Source organism: Camelus ferus, chromosome 13 (assembly GCF_009834535.1).
Source record: "Camelus ferus isolate YT-003-E chromosome 13, BCGSAC_Cfer_1.0, whole genome shotgun sequence".
NCBI classification, from domain to species: Eukaryota; Metazoa; Chordata; class Mammalia; order Artiodactyla; family Camelidae; genus Camelus; species Camelus ferus.
Window position 1 is genome coordinate 33,532,946 of NC_045708.1, and position 13,671 is coordinate 33,546,616.

Sequence of the window (13,671 nt, forward strand, 5' to 3'; positions counted from 1 at the left end):
AATCTGGCAGCACAGCCCTTGGGCCAGGTTCATTCCCAGAGATGCCCGCGCGGTGGGCTGAGCGGGTGGCATCTGTCTCAAGGTCTGCTCACGGCCAGTCCGGCCAGTCTGTGCTGGGCCACAGGGAGTAGAGAGACCAAGATGTGGAAGGAGTCCACCTTTTCTGGGCTGCTTGGTCCTCACCCAAGCATGTGTGGCAGGGCAGCTGGGGGCAGAGCCACCTGGGGGTATTCAGGGTAGTCTGGGGGATGGGTCTGTAGGACGGAGACGGGCAGGGGTTCTGTGGAATGATGACAGGAAGGGATAGTGAATCTAAAGCCAGAGCTGCTCTCCAGTGAGATGGGCAGCATATGGAGGAGGGAGCTCTTTGTCCTCCGAGGTGAGCAAGCAAAGGATGAAAAGGGACTGCTGTGTGGCTGCATGGTTTGGAGATTTACGAAGGGCCTTCTTTTCAAGAAAAAGATGAATGGTGAGCTCCTCTACTCAGCCTTCCCTGGGGTTCTAGAGTGTCTGCATAGGACCCCTGAGTCAGAAGGGGTGGTGCAAGCTCGGAGGTGGGGTTTGGGGGTGAGAGGACCCCTCTGGGTGTTTCCTGGTAGGAGGGCCCCAGCAGGTCAAAATGGTGTGCAGGGAGCTGCCTGCTGCGCTTCCTGGGCAGGCACCTCAGGCCACAGGGACCTGTGGGGCCCTGACCTCCCCATTTCCCAGGCAGTTGCAGGACCTAGGAAGCGCATTCCTCTCTCCCCAGTGGGATAGAGGATTAGGGCGGGGAGCACATCCCTCATCTTGCTTTCTCACCTTCATGGGAGGGGCTGGCGGATCAAATGTCTGCCTCAAATCTCCCACTGCCCCTCCAGGACCTCAAGTCCCCCACCTACCCCTACATACTTCAGCCCCAGGTTCACACCTTCCCTGGTGGAGGGGCACCTTGGTAACCCTGCTGTTCAAATCACTCATCCACTCAGCACTTACTGAGCACCTGCTGTATGCCTGGCTCTGTGCTGGGTGCTAGGTACACAGAAACAAGTGAAGAAAACAAAGCAGTACAAAACAGGGTGCGTTGGTGTTCAAAAAATAGAGAACTGTGGGAGTACAGAAGAGGGGTCCCTAGCTCAGCCTGGGGAGGTCAGGACAGCCCCTTGGGAGGGAGACTTGAGCTGAGTCCCACAGGTCCAGTGTTCACCAGGAGGGTAAGAGAGAAGGGTGTCCTGGGGGGCACAGCACACACAGAGCTGCAGGACTGGCCAGTCGGCCAGTGAGCCACAGGCCCTGGGGGAGCAAGCACCTGTCTGGCCAGGGCCTGAGAACAGTGTGGGGTAGTGTCAGGGGCTGAGCAGGGAAAAGGAAGCTGGGAATTTGGACTCAAGCCCAAGGGCTGTCGGGGGCATTGGGAGCTATTTCCGGTGGAGGAGTGGGGTGATCACATGTGCATTTTAGTAAGTCCCGCCCCTCCCAATACCTTTGCTGCTTGGTGGTTCCCTAGGAGGCAGGGAGACCAGAGAGGAGGCCATTGTCATGTCCTGGTGAGAGGAGGGTGGCATCCATGTGGATTTGGGGAGGAAGAGTGGAGGAAGAGGTCAGACTGATGAGAGACGTAGGAAGTAGAATAACTTTGGTGACTGGAGGCTTGGGAGAAGTCAAGGTGCACCCAAGTCTCTGGCCTGGCCACATGGTGGATTGGGACCCTTGGGCTGGGGTGTAAGGGGAGTGAGACAGAGTTCAGGCTGGTCTTTGAGATGCCTTCAAATTATTCAGGGGAAGATGTTGGGATGTCCTGGATTGAGATGCAAGAGAAGGGTCTGCCTGGGCGGCTTAGATTTTCATTTATTTAATAAGTAATTACATAGCATTTCCTCTGTGCCTGGCACCTCACAGATATTAAGTCACTTAATCCCCATATAACGCTATGTGATAGGCCCTATTATTATCCCCATTTAACAGATAAGGAAATTGAGGCACAGAGAAGTTAAATAACTTGCCTATGATCGCACAGCTAGTAATGGACCAACCAACGTATGAAACTGGCTAACCTCAGAATCCATGTGCTCCACCTTGGTGGCTGTCAACAGAGACATGGAGAATGAAGCCACGTCACTAAGTGAGATCACACAGGGGATCCTGAGATTGGGACCTCAGGGAAACACTGACCCATTAACAAAGCACAGAAGAGTCTGTTATGGAGCTGGGACAAGCTGCTCTCAGCTTGCTGTTGACTGTGGGCAAATAACTGCCCCTCTCTGGTCCTCAGTCTCCTTCTGTTGACTGGAAATCATTAGCCAAGTCCAGCTGGCTTCCTGGGAGGCTAGGGTGAGATAAAGAGAAGGGTCTGGAGGAGGCCGAGGGGCTGAGGGCCTGTGCCTGGCAAGCAGTGGGTGCTCAGACAGCCCGAGGTGGGTGATATGAGAAAGGTAAGGGGTACTCCCTGAAGCAGCTCCCTGAACCTTCCTTTCCCTAGACCTTGGCCCCTGTTTTCCTTCAGTCCAGGGGTCTGGTTCCTCGGGGGCCCTGTGGAAGGGGCACCATTAGAGAAGGTCCTGGGGAATGGACCCCTTTAGCGTGGGCCCGCCCCTCCCCCCTTTCCCACAGAGCTGCGGGGGCTGGAGCCCCCCTCCATCTCTCATTCTCCTCTCCCTTCTGGGAAAGCCGATTAGGAGGCGGCCTCCTGCCCGCCCCCCTGACAAGTTTGTCTGAACTTCCAACAAAGGCCCTCAGAGGGCTGCAGAAGGAGGGCCCGGCACCAGGAACCTGACACCACTGGCCCAGAATCACCCCAGCAGCCTAGGAGGCCACTCTGTGGCTCTGCCCATACTATGGCTGGCAGGAATGTCTCTGACAGGGGACCTGGTCTCTCCAAGGCCTGGGGGCTGGGCAGGGGCAAGCTAGGGTCATCGCCACCTGGGAGGCCCTCACAACAGGGACAGGGCCAGCACCCGGGGGGGCAGGTGGGGCTCTGCATACATTATTAGCCCAGTCCCACACACACACTCCCAAGGACACACATATCCTCCACTCACAACCACACACACACATACCCTTTCTGTGATACACACAGGACATGCTAACTTTTGCATTGCCCCACACAATCTCAGGGTGTCTGTCTGTCTGTCTCTCCTACTCATGTGAACACGCCCCCATACAAGCCCTCAGACACACAGCCTGTCACCTGGAGGCTCCGCACTTGCCCCACCCCCACACGTGCATTCTTCCTGGCTTATGCTCCAGACAGCACTGCCCCCACAACACTGGGATATGACTCCAACTCCCTCTACACATAGGCCTCCTAGCCACACTGCCATCTGGGGGCCTGGCTGCCCAAGACTGCTGCCCTGTGTCGGCCGAAGACACTGGCCAAATACCCACACAAGAGTCAGACCCTGCCTGAGCTGCCACTTTAACAGCCATGTCCCCTGACCCATACATACCTCCATCCTCACACACCTTCTTCCCTCTTGGGGACACCTTCTTAGGTGTGTGAACTGTGTAGTCACACAGGCCCCTTGGCTCAAGCCCTCGATTCTTCTGATGTCTACATCTCAATATCCTTAATTTTTAAACCAAGGACCCTGCACCTTCATTTTGCCCTGGACTCTGCCACTTACATAGCTGCTCCCACTTCCCCATCACAATCTCCCTGGGTCTGACTCACCCGGCCCTTCTATGGCTTCAGAAACTCAGGGTCCCCAGAAAGCCTTCAACTTCTCCCACATGCCCAAATGCCTCTGCTTCCTCTTACAGCTGTGCCTTCCCCGTCCCCCCTCCATCCCTCCACAGGAAGCTGAGTGTGCTGGGTGGAGGGCACTATTAAGAGCATGCTATACTTCTACACACCCCCTCCCAGTCTGATCTTGGGGCTCAGTGTCCTTACCTGTAAAATGGGCTAATGATAACACCGACTTCAGGGTTCTTTGTGAGGCTTAAATGAGATAACATCTGTAAAACACTTAGCATAAAGGCTGGCAGTTAGTAAATACTCAATAAAGGCTTGTAATTATTGCTATAATTGCACTATTATAAGTGCTGGCGAACAAAACTAAACTTAGGCTCCCTGGCCCTATATGTGGTCTAGAGGGTAAAACAGAGATTACTCAAATAATCACACGTACATAAGTGTGCAGTAGCAGCACGAGGAGCACAGGTCTCTGACCTCCTGGGCTTACAGCTAACAGGAGAGGCAGTCTGAGGCAAGGATCAGGGATCGGTCCGGAACAGGGGCAGGGATAAGTCTGAGGGTAGAGTCAGGGATCAGCCTGGGGCACGCTGGTTAGGGGCCAGATTTGGAGCTCAGAATGGGGCCGGGGTCAAAGCTTTGTGTGAGGCTGGGATCAGGGATCATTTGGGGCTCAGTCTAAGGAAAATCACAGCTCAATTAGCTCTCAGAGTTGGGGCTCAAAATGGGGCCAGTGCAGAGCTCAATTTAGGGTAAGGCTGAGTTAAGTCTGTGACTGGTACCAAGTTAGTTTCATTTCTAGCATTAACTTACTGTGAGGCCATTTAATGAGTGGTTAGGCTTCTGTGAACCTCTGTTTTCTCATCTGTAAAATGGGAAGATCTCTGCCTACCCCCAGGCTTGTGGGAATCAAGTGAGCTAATATTGGAAGTGAAGGATTAAACTGCTGCCACGGCTGCTAATAATTGCAAGCCAGGCCCCCTGGGGTGCTCCTTCCTGTGCCAGGCTGGGGAGGCCATGCCATCCTCACCCACGTCCCCAGCTGTGGGGAAACTGCCACCCCAGCCTGGGCTCCTTTCCAAGAGGAGTCTGGAGATTTCACAAAGCCCTTTGAACAACAAAGGCCACAGGAGCAGTATTTCCTCCTAGGGGCTGACCGCCCAGTGGCTCCTTTATCTTGGCAACCAGGCTTGAAGAACCATTCTTGGAAAGAGCTTGTGTGGGGCGTGTGCGGGTGTGTGTGAGTGTGAGCATGTGCTCACAAAGCTGCTCTTTGTTGCCATTCCCACATGAGCAAGCTGCAGGCCTGGAAGCCTGGGTCCTGCCGAGGTCACTCCATCCATTCCCCTGCCTCCATGCAAAGGTGCTGGGCAGCCAGGAGGGCGGGAACTCTTTTCTTTTTACCTTAAGATTTCCCCGGAGGAGAGAACTCCAGGAAACAGGAGGAGCCCCAGCGCCTCAGGAAGAATGCAGGTTAGGCTGACGTGGATGCTTGACAACATGGGAAAGATGAAAGGGAATCTTGGTTCTTTTAGAAGGTGCAGGGTATCCTTGGCCCTGGGGTCCCTCCCCAGTATACAAAGCCCCTCTGGAGACCAGGCTGACACGACGCCTGAAAGGCTTGCCTCATTCAGACTTGCCTTTAGTCTGCTCTTGATAAGCCACCTGGAGAAAGACCGTTTGGCTAGCAAGCCCCAGCCTGCCTCTCCAACTGTGGGATATGGGAGAAGTCCCTCTCTGGGCCTCAGTCCCTATGTTTAAGTCAGGCTTGGAATTAAGCCTCTCAGACTGGACTGGGTAGAAGCTACAGGTGTACAGGCAGCACCCTGAGTAGCAGGAACTGCAAAAGGAGTCTTTCTATCTGCCTTCTCATCCCCCTCTCCCCCATTCCAGCCACCAGGATCCTGCCAAGGCCAAGCAAATGGACAAGGGCTGGGTGGGGGTTGTCTACTGGAGGGTCAGGCTTGTGGGTCTGGGGAGTCCTGCTATGGTTTCTCAGAACAGACATCCTCAGGGGTCCTCCAGCTCAGTCCTCACTCAGGCAGGAGTCACTAACACCCAGCCCCTGCTCACAAATTTGCAGGGACGGGGAGCTCATTACCTTGCAGGGCAGCCTGCTTCAGGTCTGACTGTGGGAAGTTCTTCCTCATTTGGGCTGAAACCTGCCTCCTTCTCATCAGTCCTGGCCTGGGGGTTGAGGGTGGGGCATGCAGAACACATCTATTCGCTGCTCTAGGACATCCAACCAAAGTGGACCGTGTGGTACCTCATATACTCACTGTGCCCTTTCCCGCCATCTATCCTTCTAGGGAAAGTCTTTTCACTATGCAGAATCCACCCACATGCACCCTCTCCAGAGAGCCTTGCCTGATCACTCTGGGCCGGGAGTCCAGGGAAGCCCTCTCTCTCTTGACCCCTCTGGGCTACCAGGTACAGTCCTTATCCACACCCAGATGGAACCCGCTGAGCAGGACTTAGCACGACAGAGCTGGGCTCAGAGCTGGTTTGGAACCAAGACTGCACTTGTCAAACAGAACGGGAGGAGCAGCGTGAGGGACAGGCTCTGCCTGGGTCCTTGGGAGCCCAGTTCCTGTCTGGCCTCACTGTGTGGCCTTAGGCAAGCCCTTTTTTGGGCCTCTGTTTCTTGTGTAGAGGTTAGAGGGGGGTCTAGAGTCTACACAGGCGCCTGCCTTTGTTTCTGAATGGCCTGCTGAGTTTTCCCTTCTGTGTGATTCACTCTTTGGTTTCCTCAGTTGTTCTATCCAGGATCTCTTCCCATGCTGGACTACATGCCCAGCTGTGGGCGCAGATGGAGCTTGGAGGTGCTTGTGTAGCCAAGGCCCAGCAGCTGCAAGGAAGTGGGGTGAAGGGGTCTCCAGGGATGGTGCCCAAGGATGAGTGAGCACCCTCTGGCCATTCAGGGGCTCGCCCTTTTCCTTTAGAGGTGAGGCTGGGCCTGAGGCCTAGGCTGCAGCCCGGGCCCCTGTCTCTTCCTGAGAACAAGGCCCTGTCTTGGCACGCGCTTCAGCTCCCTCCTCTCGGTCTTGAGTACTAACTAGTGTCTAGACTTTAGGGACCACCCCTGAGTCTTTGTGAGGTAGATGGGAGGGGCCTCAGTCAACTAATGTCTATTGAACACCATCTATGTGCTAGACACAGGCCAGGAGCTGGAGATGCAGTGCTGAATGAGACAGTCCCTGCTCCCAGGGCACTCAGTGCTAGTGGGGAGACAAATCATAAATTGATAAGCACCGAAACAAATATGTTTGGGGCGCTGATTAAAGGTTAGGAAGAAACTGAAATAAGGAGTGGGGTCAGGGTGCAGTAGAGGAGACAAATGGAATGAGCAGACTGAGAATGAGGCCAGAGAGGACCCGACAGATCAGATCCACAGCCAGGTGGACCGCTGGCAAGGAAAAAGGTTAGCGCAGGCCTGGAGGCAGGAGTCAAGGCTCTTAGGGTGAAGGGGTAGGGAGGGGAGGTGGTGGTCTATTAAACTGATGACTCCAGGCCCTAATCCTATGCCAGGACTAGGCGGGTTGTGGTGGGGGAGGGGAGCACCCCCGCTGGGGTGTAATTTCACGCTGAAGGGCCTGATGGGGCGTCCCAGGGACTGATCCTTTCTGGATCAGAAAACTCACTTCCCTTTGTCGCATGCAGGGCGATTAACGCCTTAACCCTTTGTCGGCTGGCCCAGGGCCAGCCCCGCCCCACCACACCTCCAGCCCCTTGGGACTTAGCCCTGAGCCCTTCACCTCCAGCCCCAGCCCGCCAGCTCCCAGACCTGGTCATGTCTACAGGGAGGGAGAAGCTGTAACTGAGGAAAACCAAGGGATGAATTCCGAAGCAGCTTGTCCATGGCCTTGTTTCCTTGCATGCAGCTCCCCAGGCCTTGTGCCCCTAGAGAAGTGAGCTCCCCACCCCTATCTGCAGGTTCTCTCATAGCTCAATTCAAGTCCAGGCTCCTTCAGGAAGCCTGGGGTCAAGTCCACCCACCACCCCCACCTTCCCACATGTCCTGTGAAGGGCCTGGTTCACAGTCTCCCAGGGGCCCTCACCCACTGGCAATTCAATAAGCAATACAGCCATAACCTCCTAGTCCCACTGACCTCTCGTTGAGGAGTGAACACTGGCTCCGCAGCAGGCCAGGTCCCCTGACACCCACAACCCATTGCCTCAGTGACACCCTAGAGCTACCCCTGGCCATTTTGTCCAACAGCAGCACCGTCTGTCTGGACAGGTCCCCAGAGTCAACCCCGGCCTCGCTTGGCCCCATACCCCCTCTCTCCCGGTCTCTGTTCAAAGACCCACCAGGAAGTTGTCTCACCTTCTTTGGCCCCTCCCCTCGCTCCTCCCACCTAACTTCACCGCTTCCCGGAGCTTCTCCCCTCCGGAGCTCCCCTGAGGTGGGGCGGTGGGGCGGTGGGGCGGTGGGGCGGTGGGGCAGGGACTGGGCCTGGGCCTCCCCTAAGCTCCCCTGATCTCTAAAATCCCAGTCCCATTAAAAGGAAGCCCCTAAATGTTATTTACACTTCGGAGTCTTAAAAACCATTAACAAAAGCCACTTAATTCAATTATCTTCCCGGCTGGCTCGGTTCTCAGCGCTGAGCGAGGGCCTCCCCTGGCCGCCCCCTCCCCCTGCCCCCTCCCACTGTCATTGTGTCGGGCTAATGAGGTAAACTGAAGCGAGCCCTGTCCCCTCTGACAGGTTTATGAGAATTTAATAAAGCGTGGCCGGGACGAAATGAGTTGCCTCAGCCTCGGAGAGCTCATTGTCTTCGGCGTCAGCGTTTTTTGACTCGAGCCGCCCCCTCCCCCGCCAGGGCTCCCGCCGGGCTCGGCCCCCACCCCCGCCCCAGTGCCATCCAAGGTGAGCCAGGCAGAGGGCCTGGCAGAGGCCGGCTTGGCCCCGCAGGGGCAAGACCCTGGGGCCAGCCCCGACCTGGGCAGTGTGCCCTGGGGAGGGGCCGCGTGGTCCCGTGCAGACCTCCCTCCCCTCGCGTACACCAGACCCCTGGAATGCACCGGGACCTCTGGGACTCCTACTTAACGCCTCCAAGCTCTTGTCTCACCCGCCGCTGCCTACCTGAGGCTGAGGCCTGGCCAGTGCCACCTTGGCCATGACCCTTTTTCTTGCCTATTTGTCATGACCGGCCAGAGTCAAGGCTTCTTTTCCTGCCAGGGCACAGGGTAGGGACACGGGGCCCTCAGTCCTGGCCTAGTCACCTTCTCCCCAGATTTTCCCTGAAGGATAATGGGGTGAAGCACAGCAGAAGGGACTTACTCATGTTTCCACAGTCAGGAGTGCAGATGGAAGAGGCACCGAGGCTGCAGGCTTCCAGACGCACAGGCAGGCTGGGAACGCCCCACCTGGAGCTCTAGGGATATCTGGGGAAGGCCCAGCTGTCCTTCCTCAGTCGTGTTCCGGACAGCCTAGAGCCAGCCTTTCTCTGTCGAGCCTCTCAGGGATGCAACATTCAGAGATCCAGAAGTTACTTCCTTCTGGAGGTGAAGCCTGGCCTGAGAACCTCATCTGGAAGGTCCTTAAGTCAATGGGGTGTTTGGGAGCAAGTCTCAGGGATCAAGGCTCAGCCTGTGACCATGACGAATGCTCAGTCTCAGTCCAGGTTCAGCGTTTAATGTAGGGATCAGGGTCAGAGTTCAGGTGAGACCAGATTCAGGGCTCTGGGACCAGGGTCAGGCTCAGCCTGTTATTAGAATCAGGGCACAGTGCATGGATCAGGGTCAGGGCTCAGTCTGTGATGAGAATAAGGGCTTAATGTTTGTCCATGATCAAGGCTTAGTCTGTGCCCAGGTCAGAGTTCCAGCCAGAACTCAGTCTAAAATCAAGATCCGGGTTCAGCTTATGGACCAGGCAGGGTCAAGGCTCAGAATGTGGTCAGGATCAAGCTCGGTCAGGACTCAGTATGGACAGGGGTGAGGGCTCAGTTTGTGACCAGAACCAGGACTTACCTGTGACCTTGATAAAGGCTAAGTCTGTGTCCAGCATCAGGCTTCCTTCTGTGATAAGCTCAGGTTCCCGGGTTGGGTCACTTGGTAAATTTGGGTGACTTTAACACTCACCCCCTCTATGTACACTCGATCCCCACTTCCCATTCCTCAGGCTCTGGACCCTCAGAAGAGGAAAAGGCAAAGTTGTGCAGTCTGTGGTCTGAGTCGCTTCTGTCCCCTGTCATGTGCCCAGGGTGCCCTCTGGTGGCACTCCCTAGCAATGCCGATTTCCTTAGTCAGCCTATCTATCTGGCCACTTTCTACTTTGGGGAGCCTGGCCATCAGGCGAATCCATCAATGCCCATCTACCCTACCTTCTCACACATTAGAAAACAGGAATTGGCCAGGGAAACACCCACACACATAAGGAGCTTTTCTCCCTTCCTGTCCAGAATCAGACATCTTGATAATTCCTACTGTGGGAGACCTGGAATATTAGCTGTGTGATAAAATTCACACCTTTTACTCATTCAGTCATTCAGTAGCTATTTATTGGGCACCTACCTTGTGCCAGGTAGGCACTGAGAGCATAGCACTGAATAAGCTGGAAGTCCCGACCTCTTGAATCTCCTGTTCCACTCACTTCTCCCTGATCCCCACCTCCAAGTCCACCGACCTCATCAGAACGGCACTGGCATCAGCAGAAGGTTGGGCAAGATTCAGAACCAGGCAACTCTGGGTCCCTTCTCTCCCCTAGATTCAGAGGTTAGACTATTCTGGGTCCTGGTTCTCTGTCTTCATCTCTCCTCATACGCCTCACTTGGACTCATGGCTTAACCGCCACCCATAGGTCAGTGGCTTCTAAATCTGCCTCCCCAGTGCTCTCCCTCCAGAACTCAGGGCTGCGGCTCCAGTGCCGACAGGACAGCTCCACCGGGTGAACAGAACTTTCATCTGACCACAGCCCTTGCTTTTCCTCCACCACACGCCCAGCTGCTCAAACCAACATTCTAGAACTTCCTCCCACATTCCTCTCTTTCATTCCCTTAAACTCCCCCAACAGGGAGGCCTCAAAAATGGGTGTAGAATCTGTCCAGCTCACAGCCACCACTCCAGTCCCAGCCCTAAGCACTTCTCACTGCCATGACCCCTTAACCCCGCCCCTCTTTTCCCTCATGTCCCTCAACACTATTTTTCACACTGTAGGCAGAGCGAGCTGTACAATCATAAATCAGATCGTGTCACTTCCCTGCTTAAAACCCTCCAGTGGATCCCATCTCATGAAGAATAAAATTCCAACTCCTCGCCCTGGCTTACCAAGCTTTACGTGAGCTGAGCGATACATCCCCTCCCTGCCCTCTCCCACTTCATTTCCCACCCCTGTCTCTATAGCCCTTCTTTCTTGGCCTGACACACGAAGGCCAAGTTCATTCTCACTTAGGACTTTTGCACTGGCTGTTTCATGAGTTTGAGATGTTCTTGCTCTAGACCTTTGCGTGACTGACTCTTGTCAGTTAGAGTTCAGCTTAAATGTCACCTCTCAGAGAAGACCTCCTCAGCCATCCAAGTCCCTCTGTCGCACCTGCCTACTGTGATTTTCTGCATAGCACTATCCACTAGCTAATACTTTTTGTCCTGTTTGCTTACCTATTTAATTCTTTAATTCTCCCCCAAGTAGAACGTAAGTTCCCCCAGAGCTTGTTTGCTACTGTATTCCCAGGGCTGGGTACATAGGAGGGCTCAGTACTTACTTGTTGAATTAGTTAAAAAAAAAAAAAGGTCCTAGGTGGCTGGCCTCCTTTCTTCCAGTGGGAAGAGAAGGAAGGGATCCGAGTTCCCGGCCCCATAGTGGGCTCCCTTGGCCAGACCATCGGTGGTTCCCTCTGGGAGGCAGGGCTCACTGTGCCACCCCTGAGCTCCCCCAGGCCCTACCCAGCACCCCTCCTTTTCAAAGGACTGGCTATGTGTCCTCCACTGCAGCCCCTGGACCTCTGAGGACAGACCCTGGTGCCTCAGTTCTGAGCCTCAGGGCCAGGAGTGAGAGAGGGAGGGTTTAGCCCTCATCCCAGGACCCCTCAGCAGTGTCTCTGTGGGACCGCTGGTTCCCACTCAGATTCCTCAAGGTCAGGGAGCTTGCAGCCTCTGTGCTGTCAGAATTGTGTCCTTACCTTCCACAGAAACCTGTCTTCCTGAAGCCCCAGATCTGTGCTTAGGGTCTGGAATCTGCTTGGATGGGGTCTGCAGAGGTGTGGGGACAGGCAACCCTCCAGCCCCTTGTGTGAGGAGAGTGGGGCTGCTCTGGGGCCTTGCCGCCTTCTCAGCGGACAGACTGCCCTAGAGGCACCTGAAGGACTGTGGGGGAGGAGTCCCTCTGTGTGCAGGCCTGGAGGTATATGGGGCTGATTGGAAAGTGGGCCCTGGGGTATAGAAATATCTCCTGGTGTGCCCGGGGAGAGGGAGGGGACACATGGGACAAATGATGACCATCAGCTGGGGTTGGCAATGGGAAGAAAACTCCAAGGAGCTATGCCCAACACACCCCCTCCACTGCCACACTGCTCCCATTCCCTTCACTCACACTTTCCATCTGTGGCTCATGGCCTTGAACTCTCACATGCTCACTCATCCTCCCTGGCAGCCAGGCTCCCTGACAGGATCTGAAGTCTTCCTGTAGAAGATGGTGCAATTTCAGGCCTCTGCCAGCAGGTGGAAGAGGAGTTAGGGCTGGGCCTGGCATTTCAGGGCTAGAACCTGGGGTGCCTCTTCCTAAGATGCTGGTGGGAGAAGGGTGGTCCGGACCACACCCCAAGGTGGCATCGACAGTGGCTCCCTCTCACCTTCTGCTCTACAAAGGCAGCAGGTGGTGTCTGAGGCTGCAGACCAGTGAACCAGAAGAGACGGGCCTGGAGCCTGAGGAGGTGGTGTACACACACACACACACACACACACACACACACACACACAGGTGGGGCTGCGGAAGTTCTCTGAGAAGTGATTGTCAGCTCCTAGGGCTAGATGCTTCAAAGGTTAGGGCCATTGACTTATGCTAATTAATAGAGATGACCTGCTAAGTACCCACAGAGAGGGAGGTCAGTGGGAGGAGAGACAGCAGGAGAGGCAGAGGCTGAAAGGGGGTCAGAGCAAGGGAGGCAGAGCCCCAGCACTGGTGGGAAGTGTCTGGGCTGGGGCAGAAGAGCAGCAGAGCCCAGCCTGAAAAGAAGAAGGGAGGCTGCTGAAGCCAAGGGCTGGTGGGCAGGGAGTCATAGCCAGCCAGGGATGGTGGGCCAGTGTGTGCCACCATCATTGGGCACTGCCTGCCTGTGTCCCTGCAGTGAGAGGAGGGGCTGGCCCCAGGTTGCAGTGTCTTCCCCCTAGCCCCCTTGTTTCTTCTTGCAAGACAGCCCCCATTCCTCTATCAAACACCCTTGCCCACCTGGACAGAAGACAGGTTGAGCCCAGACTCTGCAAGCCCAGCCAGGCCAGAAGAAAAGTGTAGGCTTTGCAAGACCTGGGAAAGCCCTTCTCTCCTCACCATTCCTACCGGGTGACCCAGCCCTCAACCACCAACACACACACACACACTCTCCCCCACACGCATGTGTGATGGCAGCGTCACCCAAAATACTCCTACACTCCCCATCTTATACACGAAGCCAAGCAATCTCACCCACATTCACACTAGTGTATTCATCCAGCCCCCCATCTGACACCCTGTTCCCACAGGCATTCAGAAGCACCCACTGTCTCAGACAGTGTTTTGTTCACAGTCACACACTTCTCTGCCCTACTGTATTTCCAGGGCTGGGTACATAGGAGGGCTCAGTACTTACTTGTTGAATTAATTAGTTTAAAAAAAAGGTCCTTGGCGGCTGGTGCTGGGATGATGAAGCACTGGGCCATGGGCTGGGAGGACCCCAGAATCCAGGGTGTCTGGTCAGAGCCCCCATAGTCAGTCCCTCCCTCCTCCTGCACTGAAGGATGGCAGACAGCTTGACTCCAAAGTTGCTTTATTGAGGTGCGAGGCACAGTGGGAATGCACAGGGAAGTTCACA